At 54.6% G+C, this 23,274-nt stretch overlaps 1 long non-coding RNA gene across 1 annotated transcript; it reads left to right on the forward strand.

Annotated features, from left to right (window-relative positions):
* The first annotated feature begins 210 nt into the window (after window positions 1-210).
* On the forward strand, window positions 211-21,812 carry LOC144726215 (uncharacterized). The gene is made up of 2 exons (XR_013587250.1): window positions 211-8,277; window positions 20,930-21,812. It is a non-coding gene; the product is annotated as an uncharacterized LOC144726215 (long non-coding RNA).
* Window positions 21,813-23,274: the final 1,462 nt, after the last annotated feature.

Consider the following 23,274-nt stretch of genomic DNA (forward strand, 5'->3'; position numbering starts at 1 on the left):
CCATCATCGCTGTCTCGTATTCACACATCGCAGCTTTTTGAAAAATGTACTTATTGATTTTTTAAAAACCTTTTTACCGAATTCGTTATGAAATGAAAAATGTCTCTTGTTGTTGTTGGTTTGCCGAACCACCCCCCCCCCCCCAGGGCCGGATCATGGTCCCATGAGGCCAGTGGGCACATGTCTTTTGGAGCCCCCCCCCCCCCGCTTTCCTATATTGGTGTCTTTCTTGTCTTCCTCCTCGCAAAATCATTCACTAGATTGTCAAAATCTAGCTGTCTGACAAGGTCTGACTCTATTGACATAGGGGACAATGAGCTGAGACGTGTTTGGCAACATGCTATTCCACAGCTAATTTTTTTTATTCTGGCAGTTTGTCACTGGGAAAGTTAGAAAAATCCGAAGTGCCACGAAAACATTGGGAAACACTCAAACGTCTCAAACAATTTATTTGGGCACTTCTCACCCTCAGAGTCAGACATGAAAGACGTGAATTGGAGGAGTTCGTTGGCAAAGTTCATGTCCAGGTCTGATGAATATGCATCAGAGAGTGAATTTACCTTTTCCACTATGACATCACTATTAGACACCTAATCTGACATAAACAGAACTACAAAGAGACTGGTCAAACGCTTGTAAGCGTCCAAGCGATATTCAAGGCATGCCACTAGCTTATCAATGACCACATAAAATCTCTCTATTTTGAACTCCTTCCCCTCAAGTGTCACCTGGCTCTGAGCTCTCATCTGCAAATGTTTTGCATTTTCTCTTTCGCTGAAGATCGTGCTTAAATCCCTCAACGAAGACAAAAGCTGTGCTACTACAGAGATGTCAATGTCACTTTCCTGTAGGTGCATGCTTGTAGCGTGGAACCGGTCAAGTATGACGTCCCAGAAATGTGCCATGAACACCATCTCTAAGGTGTCCAATTAGCACAGAGTCCAGCGGCCTCAATTCGAGTATCTCTTTTCTCATTATCATCATGGCACATACCACCGAAGGCCGCTCTGATGTGGGTGTAATTTCTCCACAGTGCCTTGGTTGACTCTGCCCGAGCACTCCACCGAGCACTGGACAGCGATTTTAATGTCAGTCTGACATCTGTCCTCCGAAAGATTTTCCCCCATCTGTGTGTGGATGAAGAGCAAAATGTGTACAGTGACTGCAACATGTTAAAAAAAACTCGTCAGCCTCTGGGCTACTGTCATCAACTCACACTGTAAGCGCTGCGGGGCCCGGGAGCCCGAGTGGTCAGCTCACGCTTGAAGCGCGGAGGGGCCAGGGAACCTCACACTGTAGGTGCCGAGGGTCTGGGGGGCCCAAGTGGTGAGCTCACGCTATAAACACCCAGGGCCCTAGTGGTCAGCTTGCGCTGTGCGCACTGAGGGCCCTGGCGTTCTACTTCCTTCGGAAGTCTTGGGCCACGCACCGCGTGCGGCCTGAGGCTTGGAGGCCCTCTGGCTGTCCGAGGCCCCAGGGAACTGGCCTCATTGGCCCGGTCCATAATCCAGCCTTGCTACCCCCCACCCCCCAGCCCGCAGGCGCAAGTGGCTTCCGAAAGCGGCCCGCGAATGAAGTTCCAAATTCAGCCGAGAGAGGGAGCCAAGGGATTGGTGTACAGACACTGTGCAGATGATCGGCAGCCAGCAGCCACGCTGGCCAGGCACCACCAGCAAGCTGGTATACTCCAGCAGTGTCGGGTTTGTTGTGAAGACATCTCGCGCAGGAAAATTACCAAATAAAGAGCCCAGGAGGTGAAGCTGTTGCACGTTGGTGGAAAGCCACCTCCGTCGATATTTGGCAGAAAACAAGTTTTTGACGACCTGATGCATATTGGCCCCAAACTGCTTCCCGCCTCCCAACCAGTGCACACACGGACCGCATACAGAGTACATACACACATCACATACACAGTACATACACACAGCACATGCAGAGTGCATACACACAGCACATACACAGTGCATATACACAGCACATGCAGAGTGCATACACACAGCACATACACAGTGCATACACACAGCACATACACAGTGCATACACAGCACATACACACAGCACATGCAGAGTGCATACACACAGTACATACACAGTACATACACACAGCACATGCAGAGTGCATACACACAGCACGTATAGAGTGCATACACACAGCACATATGTAGGGGTTATTACGGAGAGAAAGGCGGACAGAAAACACAAGGGTGTCTGCACCCACACACGGGTGTCTACATCCACGTCCGCATCCGTTAACCACTGGGGGGGCATGGGGGCTCTGTGATCCCCCATAACCCCGCCCCTCGAAGGGAATCCCTATAAAAGGCGGGGAGCCAGAGAGCTCGGGGCCAGTGTGGAAGAAGCTTACCAGTGAAGTCTGAAGACCGGCAGAATAGGCCCTGGGACTCCCCTGTCTTGCTGCCCTTGTCAGGGCCGAGCTGGGCAAGCCAGTGGCGCGGCCCCAAGAGCTTCCGGACCTCTGCTCTTGTAAGAGCAAGGCCGGCTTAGCTGGGTGCCGGGATCCGTGCTTACCAGGGCCGGATCAGACAGCCTCCCGTAGCACTATTAGAGGAGGACTGGGAACAGGACAGGGGAATTAGTGCTAGGGGTGGTTTCCCATCTAGTACGGGTGAAGGGGCCGTTACCCCTTCAAGTATTGTACTGTCCTTGAGTTAATAAAAGAGTGTGCCTCGATTCCGTCGTCAGTCTCCCTGGAACTCACTACATCTGGCGTCAGAAGTGGTCGAAAGCATGGATACGAGACGGACGACTCGTGCCCAAGACCCCGGAGAAGACGACAGCGAGGGAGAGGCGGTGCAAGATGTCGCCGCCGACGTACCTGGCCAACCGCTGCCGGCTCCACCACCTGCAGGGCAGTCGGAGGGGGTCGGGACGTCGGCTGATGAGTTGGCGTTAGCCCACTCCCGACTGGCGGAGCTCCTATATGCAGCGGCCGCCATGCTGGAGCAGATAACTCGCCTGGGGCCGGGGGGAGCGGCGCAGCAGGAAGACGGACAGCGCCCGCCAGAAACTCCCGCCTTTGCGATGGGCCGGAGGCTTGAACTTCCCGCCACGGGTACAGTAGGAGCCGAGGGAGGGGCCCCAGCTCGTCACGCGGGCGGCGGGGCCCAACCAGCGTGCGCCACGTCATCGGCGGGGGCGGGTCGCAGTGGCTACCTATCAGCGGTCGCCAGGTCATCACCAGCGGACGACAGCACCGACCAAGCTGAAACCAGCGCGTCACCGACAGCACGACCTCCATTAGGGTCCGCCATTGCTTTCCATACTGTTCATGGACACGGTACGGGTGCTGGGCGATCATCGGAGACAGAGCCGACATTTCAGCAACGCCTGCCGGCCCTGCAGGAGTTCGTATCGAGCGGCGGCGATTGGGGTGGGTTTCAGCGCCGTTTCCTCGCCCACCAAGAAATGGCTGGGTGGACGGACAACGAGGCGCTGCGTGCTCTTCCGGCGATGCTGGATAGCGACGCCCTTGGCACCCTCACCGCTGCACCCAGGTCGGCACGCTCCACGCTTCAGTCGGCGCTGCAGGTGCTGGCCACGGTTTATGGGCCGCCTTCCGATTGTCGCCAGCTTTTCTACGAGCGGCAGAGGGGCAACAAGAAGTCACCACTCGCGTACCGCAAGGCCCTGTTGGCATTGGCGAAGGCGGCTTTCCCGCGCATGGACGAGGAAGGGGTCGATGCGATGGTGGCCGAAATTTTTTTGCTGTTGGCCGACGATTTGGACTTCGTCATCCTGGCGCAGGATGATGCGGACATGTCGTCATTACGGGCTGCAAGGCACATTCATGCCAATCTGATTTCCCAGCGGAGGAAGGCTAACAAGGCAGCTGCGGGACACACCGTGGCGGCAACCACCTCCGAATCCGAGGGGGGCTTCGCTGCGGGCCGTTCTGCGGGATGGCGGTCTGGCGGGCGACCGGCTCGGGACACACCGAGCCATCGAGAGCAGCCGAAGTCTTCTGGAGCACTCGTCGTGTGCTACAACTGTGGCCTCCGGGGCCACGTGGCTTCGGGATGCCGGGCTCCTCGACAGCGCGGAGCAAGAACTGGGGCTGAGGACGGCCCTCTTCAAAAGCCTCCACAACATCCTCCAGCAAGTCGTGGCACCCCACATGTTCGGCCTGCACGCACACCCACTTCTTTCTCACATGCCCCGACACACGATTCTCGGGGTTCGGGTGCTGGTGCGTCGGGTCGCGGCTTGATGGGGAGGGCGCTCCAACCGGGCCAATGGTCCGAGTTGGCTCACCGTGTTGTGGCTGCGTCGGCAGGGTCGTCCGTTGTCACGGGGCACATTGATGGGGTGGAGGTACGGGTATTGATCGACACGGGAGCATCGGCGACTATCATTTCCGATTTGATTTATAATATCCTGCCCGTTCAGAGTCGCCCATTGCTCCCCGTCGACATACCGTGTTATGCTGCAAACGGGGGCTCCTTAGGTATCATCGGCCAAATTCGAGCGCAAATTTCTATCGGGGACATTAAATTATCTGGGCCGGTGTTGGTCTCCTCCTCTCTGGCAATTCCGTGCCTGTTGGGGACAGACTTTTTGGCCAAATTGCCTGTCAAAATTTTTATTGACCAGGGATGCATCGAGCTTCCATCGGGCCGACGTATAACGTTCCTGCCTTCCACCCCTGCCTTGCGTACAGCCTGTGCAACGGTACAGGCGCTCGTTGCTCGAATGGTGCGCGTACCCCCGGGGGCACAGATGCTCGTGCCCCTGCGGTTGCGTCGACCGTTCGCTAAAGGGGTCTCAGACCAGGGCATTTTGCTGGGGCCGTCTAAGGCCGGGGTGAATGGGCCAGATTTGGTGACGGCCCAGACTATTGTTAAAGGGGATGAGGACCCGTTTATCGCGGTCCTCAAAGTCGGGACACGGACGGCGGTGGTTTCCCAGGGAACCATGTTCGCACATGCGATTCCGGTACCTGCGGAAACGCCGATCATTGGCCAGGTGGCCACCGCTTCTCAGCCGCAACTGCAGTCAGACCATGACGAGGGTTGGCTGGAGGCACTTTGTGCTGAGACACCTGACCTATCCGACTCACAACGGGCTAAATTGCGTACCCTTTTGCGAGAATTTTCCGACGTCTTTAGTAAGCACAAATATGATATCGGATGTACAAAATTTCTGCACCACCATATTGACACCGGTGACAACGCTCCTATCCGCGAAAATCCTTTTCGGTTAAGTCCCGCCGAAAAGGATCATGTCAAATCGGCTGTAGATGACATGTTGGCTTCTGACATTATTTCTCCCTCGACCAGCCCTTGGGGTGCACCCATAGTATTGGTTAAAAAGCACGATGGGTCCCTAAGGTTCTGCGTTGATTTTCGGCGGTTGAATAAAATCTCGGTGGCCGATGCTTACCCGCTTCCTCTAATGGACGAATCTCTGGATGCCCTAGCTGGATCACGATTCTTCTCCACCTTGGATTTGCTGTCAGGGTTTTGGCAACTTCCTTTGGATGATGAATCGAAGCCCAAAACGGCTTTTCGAACGCCGCACGGCCTTTTCCAATTCAATCGGTTGCCTATGGGGCTCCACTCCGCTCCCGCAACGTTCCAGCGCCTGATGAAATTGGTTCTCGCTGGCTTGCAATGGGAGGTATGTTTGATTTACCTAGACGACGTGATCGTATTTAGTAAGACATTCGAGGAACATCTTGATAGGCTTCGGGCCGTCTTTCTCAAAATGCGCGCAGCTAATTTGAAATTCAAACCACAAAAGTGCCATTTGCTACGCGAATCTGTAAGATATTTGGGTCACATCGTTGGACGGTCAGGTATCTCAACCGATCCCGCCAAAACGCGTTGTGTCAGCTCCTGGCCGACTCCCACCTCGGTGGGGGAGGTTAGGAGCTTCATCAGCGTTGGTGTACGGTGTTTTTTTCTGCAATATTTTGCTGTCTTTTCTTGGATTTTCTGTTTGCACTTAGTCACATATTCACTTTAAGATATTTTTTGTTCATGTTTTTGTTTTTTGTTTGTTGCGGTTGCACCCGATTCAAGAGCCGAATGGCTCACAGGGCTATACCTAATAAATTAACTTGAACTTGAACTCATCGGTTTTGCTTCATATTACCGGCGGTTTGTCGCGGAGTTCGCTTCCATCGCTAAGCCGTTACATGCCTTAACGGCAAAGGGGGTGAAATTTCATTGGGGGCCGGAAGAGGAGGTCGCCTTTAACTCTCTTCGTGACGCCTTGGTGGGGGCCCCGCCGTTGAGTTACCCCGATTTTTCTCTACCTTTCGTGCTCGACACGGACGCGAGCAACACGGGGATTGGGGGCGTGCTTTCCCAAGTTGTGGGTGGCGTGGAGCGCGTTGTGGCTTATGGTAGTAGAGTATTGTCTCCTGCCGAGCAAAGATACTGCGTCACCCGCCGTGAACTGTTGGCTATTGTTTTCTTTATTCAACAGTACCGGCCATATCTGTACGGCCGGCATTTCACCATCCGTACAGATCATGCGGCATTGCAGTATGCCCTGCGTATTCACCAGCCATCGGGGCAGTTGTCCCGATGGCTGGAGATCATTCAGGATTTCGATTTCGAAACAACATATCGCAAGGGGATTCGCCACACTAATGCCGATGCCCTGTCGCGCCTGCCGGTCACTTCAGATTGCACTTGTTTCTTGGGCTCGGGGCATTGCAAATCGGCGAGCGACGGCCAGGATCGGGTCCTTGCGGCCGCCGTTGAGGCTCCTTCGGGCGTTGGCCCTATTGATATGGGAGGGAAGGATTCCCTACTGGGCTTGTCAGGTGCGGAGTGGGGGCGCCTCCAAATGGAGGATACTTCCATCCTGGCGCTACGGCGTCGCGCGGAAGGATCCGGTCAGGGGAAGTCGGGCGTTGACTCATGGGGGTTGTGCCAGGGCCTCCTCATGCATTGGGATGGAACGATCCGCCGCCACAGGCTGGGGTAGGGCTGTATGGGCTGCTCATGAGCGGCTCCTGCACCTGGGCACCCATAAAACCCTTGCCATGCTCCAGCTTAATTTCTTTTGGCCGGGCATGGCAAGGGATGTGGACGATCTGTTGCAGTCTTGTACCCAGTGTGCTCAACGGAAGCCGCCAGCAAGGGGAGCCAGCCCACCGCTCCAGTCTATTTCGGTCACCCAGGTTAATGAGCTTGTCGCTCTTGATATTTTGGGGCCGTTTCCTTCCACGCCTAGGGGTAATAAGTACCTACTGGTTGGCGTGGAATATTTCACGCGATGGCCTATGGCTTGGCCCCTCGACAACCAGTCGGCAGCCGCCGTTGCGGAGGCTTTTGTCCAGGGCTATGTCCTCGACAAGGGCGCTCCGGAACGGTTGCTGACCGATCAGGGAAATAATTTCACTAGTTCCCTTTTACACGAGGTGTGTGAGCTTCTTGGTACGAAGAAAATTCGTACTTCCCCTTACCACCCACAAACGGATGGGATGGTAGAACGTCTGCATAGGACTCTTATGTCCATGCTGTCCCACCAGGTATCTGAGTCCCAAACCGATTGGGACCTTCAGATCCCAGGAGTTCTGGCAGCTTACAGGATGGCTCCTCACGCGGCGACCGGATTCTCGCCATTTTTTTAAATGTATGGCCGCGAAGTTGACCCGCCTGTCGCGACCCAGCTGAAAATTGCCACACCACACGCTAAGTCCAAGTTGGCGGACCATGTTAATTTTAATATCCTCAAGTTGGCTGAGGCACGGGAGGCGGCTATGCAAAACTCTGACTCTCGCCAGAAGGCGAATGAAAGGTTGCGATCGCGCCGGTAACACACGCACGAATGGCACCCGGGCGACAGAGCGTGGCTACATTGCCCCCAGGTGCCATTGGCTACCTCGTCTAAGTTGTTGCAACCATGGAGGGGCCCCGTGGAAATTGTGCAGGTTGTGCGGCCCCAATGTGTTCGCATTAAATGGGGGAAGCGTCGGTGGTTCGTACACCCTTCACGGTTGAAGCCGTTCTTTGTGCCACATGCTTGCTCTCATGACTATGGCCGAACATGTGGGAGGTCCACTGACTCCTGGAGGGTGGGGTTGCTGCCAGCCTCTGATCCGCTGCTAACTGTTCCGTCTTCAGGGGCCCAAGGCCTGACGCCCTCTCGGCCGCCAGCCTCCCCCGAAGAGGTCGGCGCTGGCTCGTCCGAGACGCCGGAGGGCCGTGCACCTGCATTTTCAACACCTGTTGCCGGCCCTACCGGGTCGGGCCTTTGTGACGGGCCCGCTGCACGGACACGCGCCAAGACGCACCGGTTGTTGTGAGTTGCTTCCCGCGCGTGTTCCGCTGCCGGGGGGCTCGCTCACCTTTTGAAAATTATTATATTTTTTTTTTGTTGGGTGGGGAACCACACTCTGTACATATGTTGCATGTTGGGGCTGGGGTATTTATAGGGGACCGTCGGTTGTTGTTACTCTTGTTATTGTTACGGGGCACACACATGTTGACTGTGTTAAGTCTTTCTTGTTGGTTTTTGAGGGGTTTGTTGCAGCCGAGACGGCTGCGGGCTGTACAGGGGGGGTGATGTAGGGGTTATTACGGGGAGAAAGGCGGAGAGAAAACACAAGGGTGTCTGCACCCACACACGGGTGTCTACATCCACGTCCACATCCGTTAACCACTGTGGGGGCCATGGGGGCTTTGTGATCCCCCATAACCCCGCCCCTCGAAGGGAATCCCTATAAAAGGCCAGAGAGCTCGGGGCCAGTGTGGAAGAAGCTTACCAGTGAAGTCTGAAGACCGGCAGAATAGGCCCTGGGACTCCCCTGTCTCGCTGCCCTTGTCAGGGCCGAGCTGGGCAAGCCAGCGGCGCGGCCCCAAGAGCTTCCGGACCTCTGCTCTTGTAAGAGCAAGGCCGGCTTAGCTGGGTGCCGGGATCCGTGCTTACCAGGGCCGGATCAGACAGCCTCCCGTAGCACTATTAGAGGAGGGCTGGGAACAGGACAGGGGAATTAGTGCTAGGGGTGGTTTCCCATCTAGTACGGGTGAAGGGGCCGTTACCCCTTCAAGTATTGTACTGTCCTTGTGTTAATAAAAGAGTGTGCCTCGATTCCGTCGTCAGTCTCCCTGGAACTCACTACACATACACAGTGCATACACACAGCACATACACAGTACATACACGCAGCACATACACAATGCATACACACAGCACATACACAGTGCATACACACAGCACATACACAGCGCATACACACAGCACATACACAGTGCATATGTAGTAGGTTCCAGGAGACTTGGACGACGTAGTTGGAGGCACACTTATTTATTAAGCACAAAGGACATAACAGGCCGAGATGTACAACACTTGAAGGGGTATCGGCCCCTTCACCCGTCTAACTGGGAGATCCACTCTCTATGTTACAGCTAGCCTACTCCTAGGTCCTCCACTACCGGGCTAGGGGAGGCTAGCTAACCCAACCCTGGTTAAGCTGGGATTACGGCACCCTGAGTCCCCAGACCGGCTCTTACAAGAGCATCGGCTCTGGGCTCTCGGGGCCACGCCACTGGCTTGCCCTGGTCGGTCCTGAGAAGGACAGCGAGCCAGGGGAGTCCCAGGGCCTATCTAGCAGGTCTTCTTGCTTCACTGGTTAAGGCTGAACACTGAACCCCGAGCCCTCCGGCTCACCGCCTTATATAGCCACTCCCCCCCTGAGGGGTGGGGCCGTGGGGGATCCCAGCTCCGTGTCAGCCCCCCAGGCTGAACGGTGCGGACGTCGATGTAAGCGCCTCTTGGCGTACGGGCATAACCACGCCCAGTGTGTTTGTTAAGCCCTCCGTAACACCTCTACACATACACACAGCACATACACAGTGCACACACACAGCACATACACAGTGCATACACAGCACGTACACAGTGCACACACTCAGCACATACACAGTGCATACACACAGCATGTATAGAGTGCATACACACAGTACATACACAGTACATACACACATCACATGCAAAGTGCATACACACAGCACATAGACAGTACATACACAGTGCATAGACACAGCACGTACACAGTGCATATGTAGTGTGGTTCAAGGAGGCTTGGACGAAGACCACTTCTGACACCAGATGTAGTGTGGTACAAGGAGGCTTGGACGACGTAGTCGGAGGCACACTTATTTATTCAACACAGTTGTATCTACAGGCCGAGATATACAACACTCGGAGGGGTATCGGCCCCTCCACCCGTCTAACTGGGAGATCGACAACCTATGTTACAGCTAGCCTATTCCTAGGTCCTCCACTATCGGGCTAGGGGAGGCTAGCTAACCCAGCCCTGGTTAAGCTGGGATTACGGCACCCTGAGTTCCCAGACCGGCTCTTACAAGAGCATCGGCTCTGGGCTCTTGGGGCCACGCCACTGGCTGGCCTTGGTCGGTCCTGAGAAGGACAGCGATCCAAGGGAGGCCCAGGGCTTATCTAGCAGGTCTTCTTGCTTCTCTGGTTAAAGCTGATCACTGAACCCCGAGCCCTCTGGCTCACCGCCTTATATAGCAACTCCCCCCTGAGGGGTGGGGCCGTGGGGGATCCCAGCACCGTATTAGCCCCCCAGGCTAAACGGCGCGGACGTCGATGTAAGCACCTGCTCGCGTACAGACATAGCCACGCCCAGTGTGTTTGTTTCCCATCCGTATCAACTCTATAACACCCCCTGCGTAACACCTCTACACATACACACAGCACATACAGTGAGGGAAAAAAGTATTTGATCCCCTGCTGATTTTGTACGTTTGCCCACTGACAAAGAAATGATCAGTCTATAATTTTAATGGTAGGTTTATTTGAACAGTGAGAGACAGAATAACAACAACAAAATCCAGAAAAACGCATGTTAAAAATGTTATAAATTGATTTTAATTTTAATGAGGGAAATAAGTATTTGACCCCGCTGAAAAACATGACTTAGTACTTGGTGGCAAAACCCGTGTTGGCAATCACAGAGGTCAGACGTTTCTTGTAGTTGGCCACCAGGTTTGCACACATCTCAGGAGGGATTTTGTCCCACTCCTCTTTGCAGATCTTCTCCAAGTCATTAAGGTTTCGAGGCTGACGTTTGGCAACTCGAACCTTCAGCTCCCTCCACAGATTTTCTAAGGGATTAAGGTCTGGAGACTGGCTAGGCCACACCAGGACCTTAATGTGCTTATTCTTGAGCTACTCCTTTGTTGCCTTGCCCGTGTGTTTTGGGTCATTGTCATGCTGGAATACTCATCCACGACCCATTTTCAATGCCCTGGCTGAGGGAAGGAGGTTCTCACCCAAGATTTGACGGTACATGGCCCCGTCCATCGTCCCTTTGATGTGGTGAAGTTGTCCTGTCCCCTTAGCAGACAAAACACCCCCAAAGCATAATGTTTCCACCTCCATGTTTGACGGTGGGGATGGTGTTCTTGGGGTCATAGGCAGCATTCCTCCTCCTCCAAACACGGCGAGTTGAGTTGATGCCAAAGAGCTCCATTTTGGTCTCATCTGACCACAACACTTTCACCCAGTTGTCCTCTGAATCATTCAGATGTTCATTGGCAAACTTCAGACGGGCATGTATATGTGCTTTCTTGAGCAGGGGGACCTTGCGGGCGCTGCAGGATTTCAGTCCTTCATGGCGTAGTGTGTTACCAACTGTTTTCTTTGTGACTATGGTCCCAGCTGCCTTGAGATCATTGACAAGATCCTCCCGTGTAGTTCTGGGCTGATTCCTCACAGTTCTCATGATCATTGCAATTCCACGAGGTGAGATTTTACATGGAGCCCCAGGCCGAGGGAGACTGACAGTTCTTTTGTGTTTCTTCCATTTGCGAATAATCGCACAAACTGTTGTCACCTTCTCACCAAGCTGCTTGGCGATGGTCTTGTAGCTCATTCCAGCCTTGTGTAGGTCTACAATCTTGTCCCTGACATCCTTGGAGAGCTCTTTGGTCTTGGCCATGGTGGAGAGTTTGGAATCTTGATTGATTGATTGCTTCTGTGAACAGGTGTCTTTTATACAGGTAACAAGCTGAGATTAGGAGCACTCCCTTTAAGAGTGTGCTCCTAATCTCAGCTCGCTACCTGTATAAAAGACACCTAGGAGCCATACATATTTTGATTGAGAGGGGGTCAAATACTTATTTCCCTCATTAAAATGCAAATCAATTTATAACATTTTTGACATGCGTTTTTCTGGATTGTGTTATTATTCTGTCTCTCACTGTTCAGATAAACCTACCATTAAAATTATAGACTGATCATTTCTTTGTCAGTGGGCAAACGTACAAAATCAGCAGGGGATCAAATACTTTTTTCCCTCACTGTAAGTGGCGGTGACGTCACCACGGTACTTGTGCCAGGCTAGGTGCACTTTGAGGCCACGTGAAGAATGTATGTTGAACTTCTTTCGCACTGTACGTAGCCAGCTGTGCTAATCAGTGATGCGAAGTGTGCAAGGCTCGCGAGAAGGAGGTCATGAGGCACTCTATCTACGAACCGCCGTCAAACGTTCGCCATAAGTTATCTGCGCGGAGGAGAGGTAAGGCCAAGACGCCCCTCGCCTTCCGTAGCGCACTTTTGGCGCTAGCGAAGGCGGCCTTCCCCAAGATGGACCATGATGGAGTCGACTCATTTTGTCCTTGAAAGATTATTGATGTTGGCAAAGGACCTCAACATCGTGATGCCGGCCGTCGACGAAGACTATTTATCTTCTCTCAAGGTTGTATGATGCATCCAGGCGCACCAGCTCTTGCAACGACATCAAGGGTTGGCGGCGTGTACGGCGCCTCTTGAGGCACGAAGACGAGTCATGAAACATCACACACTCGGCCCCTGAATTCACCTCACGCATCGCGTTCGGTCGGTTTTCAATGGGGTGTAGCCTTTGTCATCCTCAGAGGCGGATTGCTCATGCATTGGGTTGGAGGGTTTGCTCCGTTACAACATTGTCGTGCTTACTGCCCTACGGGGTAAAGTCATCTGAGCAGTGTATGAGCGACTGTTGCACCTGGGTGTGCATTAGACGCTAGCCACACTTAAACTCGACTTCTTCTGTCCTGGCATGGAAAAAGATGTCGCAAATTTATTGAAGGGGTGTGTGCAGTGCGCGTGGCGGAAATCCCTGTCTAAACCCTGTTGTCCACCGTTGCAATCCATTCAGGTTTCCCGCATAAATTAGCTGGTTGCTCTTGATATTCTTGGTCCATTTCCTACTTCCCCTCGTGGCAATAACTTTGTACTAGTGGGCATCGAATATTTTTCGCGCTGGCCGATGGCCTGGCCGCTTCCCAACCAGTCAGTGGCGGCCATCACCAAGGAAATCCTCGATGGCTATGTGATGAGTGTCTTCTGACCGATCAGGGTAAGAATTTTTCTTTGAAATTGCTGCGGGAGGTGTGTGACTTGTTGGGAACAAAGAAAGTGCGTACGTTGCCATACCACCCACAGACGGATGGAATGGTGGAGCGCTTGCACAGGACTCTGACTTCTATGTTGAGCCATCAGGTCAGCGAGTCCCAGCTTGACTGGGACTTGCATGTTCCCGGGGTCCTGGCTGCCTATAGAATGGCCCCTCACGCGTCCACTAGTTACTCACCACTTTTTTATGTATGGAAGAGAACACAACCCTCCGATTGATGTCCAATTACGAGCCACACCAAACAAGGCTAAATCCATGCGCTTTACCCTTCAGAGGCTTTCGCAAGTGCGTGAGGCTTCCATAGAAAATTCCAATTCGCGCTAATTGGCAAATTAGTGGCTGAGGGGTTTCCGTCTTTCTGCACATGAGTGGGCTCCAAGTGACAGAGCTGGCTGCACTATCCCCAGGTACCAGTGACTACGTCATCCAAATTGTTTAAACCCTGGAGGGGGCCGGTTGATGTGATTCGGGTCGTTCGGCCCCAGTGCGTTCAAATTCTCTGGGGTCAGCGGAGTTGGTGTGTGCATCCCTCTCGCCTCAAGCCTTTCATCGCACCGTGTGAATTCATCCCATCTCCCCTACGCAGGGGCTGAGTGTCAGATGTGTCTGGCGAGCTGAGGTGTGTACCCGCTGAGGGGAGTCATGTGATCCTGTCAGGTGCCGCGCGTTTAACGTTCCTCAAGGCCGCCACCTGCGCCGTCTCACCAAGATTCGGGAGAGGAAGGCCCATTTGCCCGGCCGACTGCTCTTCGTGAGGAGCCGAGTTCGACGGAACATTTTCAAATTCCCCCCGGGACCCCCAGGGAGAGTAGGCCCACCTCCCCTGGGGGCCCGGCCACAAGGACTCGATCAAAGACTCTTCGGTTTTCGTGATCCCCATACACACATGCTCCCACACCATCAGATGGTTGTCGCACTCAGCAGGCCGTATTGGTTATTGGCTGAACCGGGCCTTCATTGTGCTTGCGGGTGTTGTTACACGTGAGGGTGGGAGATGCTGGTACTGGAGGCGGTCCCGAGGTTTCGCCTGTTACGGCGTTTTATTTTTTCTCTCTCTTCCCCTCTCTCTTCGGTTGTTTTTGCCTATTGTTGTTCTGTACTTCCGTCCCCTTTCCCCGTTAGTTAATGTATATTCTGTATATAGTGTACATATTAGAAAGATGGGTTGGGGTATTTATTTGTTGAGGCACACTAAGGGGTTTTGTTCTTTTGTTGAGGGGGAGTTGACAGCCGGGACATCTGAGTGCTGCGAAAGGGGATGGGGGGTGGGTGATGTAGTGACATCGCGGGATGTCACTGTGCAGTACCGGCCCTAGAGAGGCACGGCATGCGATGTAGCGACATCGCGGACACCACAGTGATGTGGGTGAAGTGCCGGCCCTAGAGAGGCCCGGCGTGCGGTGTAACGACACCGCGGACACCACGAGGGTGTGGGTGCAGTACCGGCCCTAGAGGAGTCTGGTGAGCGCTGATGGATAGCGCTGGATGGCACCGCGCTTGGCGTGCAGTGCCAGCCCTACAGGACAGGGTGTGGGAGTGCCGGCCGTAGGAATGGGGTTACTAAAGGCCATGGCACTCTGGTTGACCCGAGAGCACACGTGACCGGTTAAGTCTACAAAGGGGCCCAAGTGGGGGCTAGGGGTGGTCACGTGGTGAGCATCCAGATCCTTCCCGAGGATTCTGGAAGGTGGTCGTGGCCAAGGGCGGAGCCAGCCACGCCGCAGAGAATATAAGCCGGGTCCCCAGAGGGACCGGCGTTGTTGTTGTTCATCCTGAAGAAACCTTCGTCAACGTTTTACGTTCTACCGAGTCTCCAACACGTGGACCTGGACGCGAGCTGTTGGTCCCATTCCATAGTAGCAGTTACATTGTTATTAGTGTAATAAGAGCCTTTCTCGGATTCACATGGTGATCGGCTTTGCCGGTCCCACTTTACAGCCAATGGGGGGAGAGCCTGGGAGCATGGCCTCGGCGTGATCACGGGATGTCAGCTAGGTGATTGGTTTTGCTGGTCTTGGCCTCAGCCAATGGGAAGACAAGTCAGGGGCGTGGTCCCGGGAGTTGATGAGGAATCTGGAACATTCGGCGCAGGCTATTGAGGATTGGCTGGAGTGTACCACGTGACCCAGGCGTTAAATAAGGGGAGAGAGGAGAGACACGTGGTCAGACACGGAATGAAGAGAGAGAGAGGCCACGCGCGAGTGGGGCTCCGGGTGCCACGTGGCGGTGCATCTCTGGTGGCTGTCTGCCCGCTTCCCGTTGCCTGCCAGCAACGGGGAGTGTTTGTGAACTGCAAGAAGTTAAAATAAAGGACCGATTCCACAAGCCGTCTCCAGCGTGTTATTAAATTGGTGTCAGAAGTTCTTCTGGGACCGTTTGGACGATCTTCAAGATGTCCAAGCACCTCAGAAAGAAGAACCCACCCGACCCTCCATCGGAGAAGTTGTGGAGATGGACGACGATGATCTGCTGGGAGCTACGGCTCCTCTGCCTCCGGCTGCCGCTCTCCTCAACACCTCTCATTGCCCACGGGAGGAAGAGGCAACCATCTCAAGGGCGGACGATGATGGCGGAGCAGATCGAGTCACTCCGCGCGATTATGCTCAATCTGGTGACGGCGGTCGCGTCCTCTTATGCGGTTCAGCTTAATGCCGAGGACCAGGATCTTAGGCGGGAAACGACGTCCGCCATTTCTCCTGCCACACGGGGGGAGGCCTCTATCTTGGGCGGGGCGGCGGCGACGGAGCCGTTCGACGCCATCTTGCGCGAGGCTGCCACCACGTGGGCGCAGGACGCCATTTTGTCGGAGACGCGCAGAACGCGGGAAGCGCAAATGGAGACGCACGAGGCGTCTGCCTGCCACCGCGGACATCGGCTTTCACAGATTAAGGAATTTATCGCCGGGGGCGATTGGAGTGCTTTTACATGGCGCCTTGAGTCGGCCTTCAGATCCGTGCGATGGATGGAGGCGGAGGCACTGGAAGCGCTGCCCACGCTGCTGGACGATGTTTCCCTGGCGGTCTTCCGATCCATCCCGGCATCCAAGAAGAAGACGCTTCGTGATGCTTTCGCGGAAATGGCGGAGTTTTACGACCCGCAGACGGCAGCTACGAGAAAATGTATGTCACGTCGTCGAGGATCAGAGGAGTCGCCTTTGGCTTACCGGGGGGCACTGGTGGCGTTAGCCATGGCCGCTTATCCCGACGCGACGGCTGATCACCTCGATCCTCTTATCCTTTCCCATATGCTGGAGCTGTCCCAGGAATTCAACATCTCGCTGCCGGTATGCGGCCACGAACCGCTTACATCGCGATGGGTGGCGCGCTGCTTGGACGCTAAATTTAACATCAAGCACTGGGATCAGATGGCGGCATGGACGGGGAAACCCGAAATCGACGGCCCACCTTTAGGGTGGTCTCCACGACGGGTCGTCCACTGCTCCGACGACTCCGGCGATGACGAGGTGGTGGCTGCTGTTCCGCACTGGATCCTGAGACGGCGGCTGCGCGACCAGAGTGGTGACTATGCAAGCCGACCACGTGCGGGGGCCGGGTCGACCGACCGCCGGCCGACGACGGCCACGTGCTTCAAGTGTGGCCGACGAGGCCATATTGCCCGCGACTGCCGCTGCCGACCTCTGCCTTCGCCGCTTCCACCGAGTGGGCCTCCATCTCCTCCACCGGGCGCGGAGCCGCGACACCCTCGGGCGAGTCGGCGCAAATCGGACACCCGGCAGGTCGTGTCACATCATTCATCCACTCGCACACATAGTTGCACTTCCAATGATAATTGTGATTCTTCGGTGTCATTACCACGCTCTACTACACAATGGAAAAAATTGGCTCGTAGGGTTGTGGCTGCGGTGTCAGGTTCGTCGACGGTACGGGGTACCATCGAGGGCATCGACGTCCGTATTTTGGTGGACACTGGCGCGTCTGCCACCATCATTTCCGATGTTATTTTTCATCTTTTGTCTATTCCCACGTCGCGAATCTGCCGGGTTAATGACGCGTTTGTAGACGCAAATGGGGGTAGCATGGGTATTTTCGGTAAAGTCGATGTGCGTATTGCTATCGGTAATATTACCGCCAAAGGATCGGTGTTGATCTCGCGCTCACTGGCCGTCCCATGCCTATTAAGTACCGATTTCTTGCGCTGCATGCCACTTAAGATACTGGTCGACCAGGATTGTTTAGAAATGCCGGGGGGTCGTAGGATGTCGTTCCTGCCTTCCCTGCTGGCCCGTTCGCAACCGGGTAACGCTATTAACGCCATGGTCGCTGCCACAGTAGAAGTTCCATCAGGCTCACAAATGCTTATCCCGCTGCGTTACCGTAAACCCCTTCAGGTTAAGGATGGTACGATGGGTGTGTTATTATCCCCGTCGAATTCGGTGTCTAAATCTTTTTCCTTGGTGGCAGCCCAAACGATCGTACGGCCGGGTCAGGCCCCGTTCATACAGGTGTTGAATGGGGGGCCAGACCGGGTCGTTGTCCCAGCTGGATAGGTATTGGCTCACGCCACTACCGATTTCGCCACTTTTGACGGAAAGCCACAAATTAAAACACCCACCGATGGACCGCCACGCGATCGTTCACAGGAACGGTGGATCGCGGACTTGTGCGGGGAAAATTCATCTTTATCAAATGCGCAGAGGACTGCTTTGCATTCGTTGTTATTACAGTATGCTGACGTTTTCAGTAAAAATGATTTGTATCTCGGCCGTACGTCGCTTTTGTCGCACCATATTGACACCAGTGCGACACCTCCGATTTGTATGCATCCACATCGCATGAGCCCTGCAGAAAGGGAACACGTGCGCGGCGTGGTAGACGAGATGTTTGCGGCGGATATTATTTCGCCGTCCAACAGTCCGTGGGGCGCGCCGGTGGTACTGGTTAAGAAAAAGGATGGTGGGACGAGATTTTGTGTAGATTTCCGCCGGTTGAATAAGATATCCGTGGCGGACGCATACCCTTTACCACGGATGGATGACTCATTGGACACTTTGTCAGGGGCAAAATTCTTCTCCACCCTCGATCTGTCCTCGGGCTTTTGGCAGCTCCCCCTCGATGACGCGTCGAAACCCAAGACGGCATTCCGCACGCCACAAGGCCTCTTTGAGTTTAACCGGTTACCCATGGGCTTAAATGCGGCTCCGGCGATGTTCCAACGCCTGATGGAACTGGTACTGGCGGGACTACAGTGGGAGACATGCCTCATATATTTAGACGATATTATCGTTTTTAGCCGCACGTTCGAGGAACACCTCCAACGCCTGGAGACTGTCTTTCAGAGGATGCGGTCGGCTGACCTAATGTTTAAACCAAAGAAATGCCACCTTTTGCAACACTCCGTCCGTTACTTGGGTCATATCGTCAGTTCGGACGGCGTGTCCACTGACCCTCAGAAAACGCGATGTGTCCGAGAGTGGCCTACACCCACTTCGGTGGGCGACATTCGGTGCTTTATTGGGTTTGCATCCTACTATCGCCGGTTTGTTAAGAACTTTGCCACACTGGCTAAACCACTGCATATGCTGACGGGCAAAAATCAAAGGTTTAAATGGGGTCCGGAGGAGGAACGCTCTTTTCACTCGCTCCGGGATCACCTCGCCACGGCGCCTACGCTCGACTACCCAGACTTTTCCCAGCCGTTCATCCTTGACACGGATGCTAGCGATATCGGCATTGGGGCCGTTTTATCGCAACGTAAAGACGGAGTTGAACGAGTGGTTGCATACGGCAGCAGGGTTCTGTCCCCGGCAGAAACACGATATTGCGTGACAAGGCGGGAACTTTTGGCGATCGTGCATTTTGTTCGCCTGTACCGGCTACGGCCGGTACAGGCGAACAAAATGCACGATCGCCAAAAGAAGGAAATTCCTCGTTCGCACTGATCATGCGGCTTTGCAATACTCATTGAAATTGGACCAACCATCAGGCCAATTGGCTCGGTGGTTGGAATCGTTACAGGAATTTTCCTTCGATATCACGTACCGCAAGGGTGCTCGCCACGCCAACGCGGACGCGCTCTCCAGGTTACCACCCATTCCCCCGTGCACTTGTCTGATGGGTATGCACCGCTGCAGGGCGCCGCTTACCTCGCCCTGTCCGGTTATGGGGGCGATGTTGAACGAGGACAGCCAGGATGTGCCAGTGGATACTGATGATACCCTGTGGCTGCCGCACTCGGTTTGGCTACGCGAGCAGGAGGCCGATGCCTCTCTGGCTCCGCTGCGGAAATTGATCGGGAAACCGAGAGCTCATTTGGCGGGATGGAAGTGGCGGATGTTCCGGGGCCAGGCGGGACTATTAATGTGTACCGATGGATTGTCTGACCGACCACGCCTGGTCGTGCCTACATCCCTTCGCCCTGACCTGCTTCGCGCTCTGCACGCTGACAAATTAATGCACCTCGGCGTGCAGAAAACTTTGGCCGCAATGCAGAAAGATTTATTTTGGCCCGGCATGACGGCAGACGTCAACGACTTTGTCCGGTCATGCCATGATTGTGCGAAGAGGAAACCGCCTCGGAAACATTATGTGCCGCCATTACGTTCCATTGAGGTATCCCGTATAAACGAATTAGTTGCTCTGGACATCCTCGGGCCGTTCCCTCCATCGGCTAGGGGCAACAAATACCTTCTGGTCGGGGTAGAATATTTTTCTCGATGGCCTATGGCCTGGCTTCTGCCTGACCAGATGGCTGCGTCCATCACCGATGCTTTCGTGAATGGTTATGTCATGGATAAAGGAGCACCCGAGAGGCTGCTCACGGATCAGGGACGTAACTTCTCCTCCAAATTGCTCAAGGAGGTTTGCGATGCGCTGGGCACAAAGAAAATCCGCACTTCCCCTTACCATCCGCAAACGGATGGCATGGTGGAACGATTTAACCGCACCCTTTCGGCTATGCTTTGTCACACGGTGAGTGAAAAGAAGACCGATTGGGACTTGCACATACCGGGCGTCTTAGCAGCATACCGCATGGTTCCGCACGCGTCCACGGGATATTCGCCATTTTTCTTGATGTATGGTCGTGAGAACGTACCTCCCATTGATGTACAACTGGGTACGCTGAGGAAACAGCCGTCCCTTTCCTTGCCTGATCACGTACGGGACTCGCTTGAACGGGTTACAGAGGCGCGAGAGGCCGCCAGATGTGCGACGGCCCGTACGCAGGCAAGGAACGAGAGATGTGCGCGTCGATCGCATACCCACATGCCCTGGTCAGTGGGCGATCTGGCATGGCTCCACTGCCCTCAGGTGCCGGTGGGCACATCCCCTAAATTGCACAGGCCTTGGCGGGGGCCTGTGACGTTGGTGGACATTCGGAACCCACAGAGTGTTCGCGTCCAGTACGGAAAACGTCGGTGGTACGTCCATTCGTCGCGACTCAAACCCTACGTTGGTTCGCGTGACGATCCCTCATCTCCACTTGTTGACCTGCCGGGGTCTGCTGTGCCGAATATTCCGCTTGCCTCGCCCGTTGATCTCCAGCGGGGCTGTGTTGTGCCCCCTGCAGATGAACAGGTTTTGAGGGCTCATGAGATCCCCGCCGTCCCTCCTCCAACGGGACCTGCCCTGGACACGACTGAAACCGAACATTCTCCTTCTTCTTCTTCATGCCAACCACCTCCTGTTGATCTGGCGGCAAGGCGACCGTGCGCAGGAAGCGGAGAGGGTCCCGCGTCGCGTACGCGGTCGAAATCTCTTCTGTTTCGATAGCATTGATTGCCTTGCAGTCCCTTCCCTGTTGTTACCGCGCTGCAGGGACGCCCTAATGTATGTCTGTTTATTCATGGGTGAATTTTAATTTTGTTCGGCGCATAGACGCCCATTTCGCCCCTTCATGGTTAATGCGTCTTTGACGCCCAATTAAGCAATTTTATGGAATCGGCTTGTCACCCTTTTCCCAGCCGAGACGGCTGACTTTTCACCGGGGGGGGGGGGGGGGGTGATGTAATAAGAGCCTATGTCGGATTCACGTGGTGATTGGCTTTGGCGGTCCCGCTTTACAGCCAATGGGGGGAGAGCCTAGGAGCATGGCCTCGGCGTGATCACGGGATGTCAGCTAGGTGATTGGTTTTGCTGGTCTTGGCCTCAGCCAATGGGAAGACAAGTCAGGGGCGTGGTCCCGGGAGTTGATGGGGAATCTGGAACATTCGGCGCAGGCTATTGAGGATTGGCTGGAGTGTACCAAGTGACCCAGGCGTTAAATAAGGGGAGAGAGGAGAGACACGTGGTCAGACACAGAACGAAGAGAGAGAGAGGCCACGCGCGAGTGGGGCTCCGGGTGCCACGTGGTGGTGCGTCTCTGGTGGCTGTCTGCCCGCTTCCCGTTGCCTGCCAGCAACGGGGAGTGTTTGTGAACTGCAAGAAGTGAAATAAAAGGACCGATTCCACAAGCCGTCTCCAGCGTGTTATTACATTAGTGTAGTTAGCCTGGTGGTCACCACCATAGGTTGTTATTCTGTTAAAGGGAAGTTATCCCGTGTGTTGGAGTTAAATAAACGTGTCGCCTCCAAGTATACGTCTGCGACTCAGTTGAACTCACTACATATACACACAGCACACACACACAAAGACAAAGACCCCCCATATAGCCTTAACAGACTGTTGGGGCAAGTGCTGTTAGCAAGTAGCACCTATGAAGGCCGGCACGGCACGCGAGGGGGTAGGTGACCAACACCACGCCCGGCCGCCTTTGTTTCCCCAGTGGTGATGTTTACACACTGCACCAGGTATGCGTTTGTAAGTCTGAGTCAACCTAGAGGAGGCCCAGAATCTGTTCAGATGCACTTATTAGTCGTGAGTGTTGGTAGCGCAGAGCGCTAACCACTGCGCCACTGCCCCCCACTACACACGCACAGGACACAGAGAGAGAGTGGTTTCATCTCTTATCACCGGTTTATTTTACCAGGTAAGGCCCCACTGAGATGTGTAGCTCTTTTTCAGAAGCTACCTGGCTATCACAAATTATAGCCCAAAGAAGTATCTAATTATCACGTGGACATTTATAGAAGCAGCCAAATACCCTAAACGCGTGACGTCGATTCTAAATGTGGAGGGAACAACCCGGAGGACCCGGAGAAAAATGCACACGACCGCGGGGAGAGAGAGACGCAGATTCCAAATATACAGCAGGCATCGGGATTGGCATCCAACCCACGACCTCCTGCATACCAGGCGAGGTAGTTAACATCTCCTAGCCACCGAGGGAAGCGCGGTGTAGGCGCGGTGTTGGGGAGTGCGCGGACGACGATTTGAGGCGCACTGCGTCTCGCTGCGTGACGACTGCCGCCAGCGCACAGGGTTCCCCATCGTGTACCCTGCCGCTGGAGCCACCGCTTTCATCTATTTCCCCCGAATCCGGTCCGGTCCGGACCGCGCCGCTGGCATCACGCATCACGAAATGAAGAAAGTTTCAAATTCAGGCCTGTCACATAGAGAGACCGGCCCGCCGGAAGTGGACATCGCAGAGCTCCTTCTGAGATCCCTTCGAGTGGCCCCTCTGGCCCACAGAGTGGAAGGGCTGGCACTTTCCCAACCCACCCTGCTACATGAATCTCAAAGCAACACTTGGCGCAATGGTCCCTTCGCCGATTGCGCGTGATGAGCGGACGAATGAGGAGCGAGAGAGGGTTGTGCGAACCGCCACCCACGATGCCGTGCACCGCTCCGAGTTGATAAAGCTGCAGTCGCAGCATCTTGGGTAGTAGCCTAGCGATGGTGGGGGGGGGGAAGGTCGGAGGTCACCCTCCACGATAACAAACCCCGCGTCACTCACTAATTTGGCGACACGGCTCTGCGGCAGTGCCGTGTCCATGGTTTCAACTCTGGGCCAGGCCACCCTGGTTAATTTAACCG

This window comes from Lampetra planeri, chromosome 23 (genome assembly GCF_965212315.1).
Source record: "Lampetra planeri chromosome 23, kcLamPlan1.2.h2, whole genome shotgun sequence".
Classification (NCBI taxonomy): Eukaryota; Metazoa; Chordata; class Hyperoartia; order Petromyzontiformes; family Petromyzontidae; genus Lampetra; species Lampetra planeri.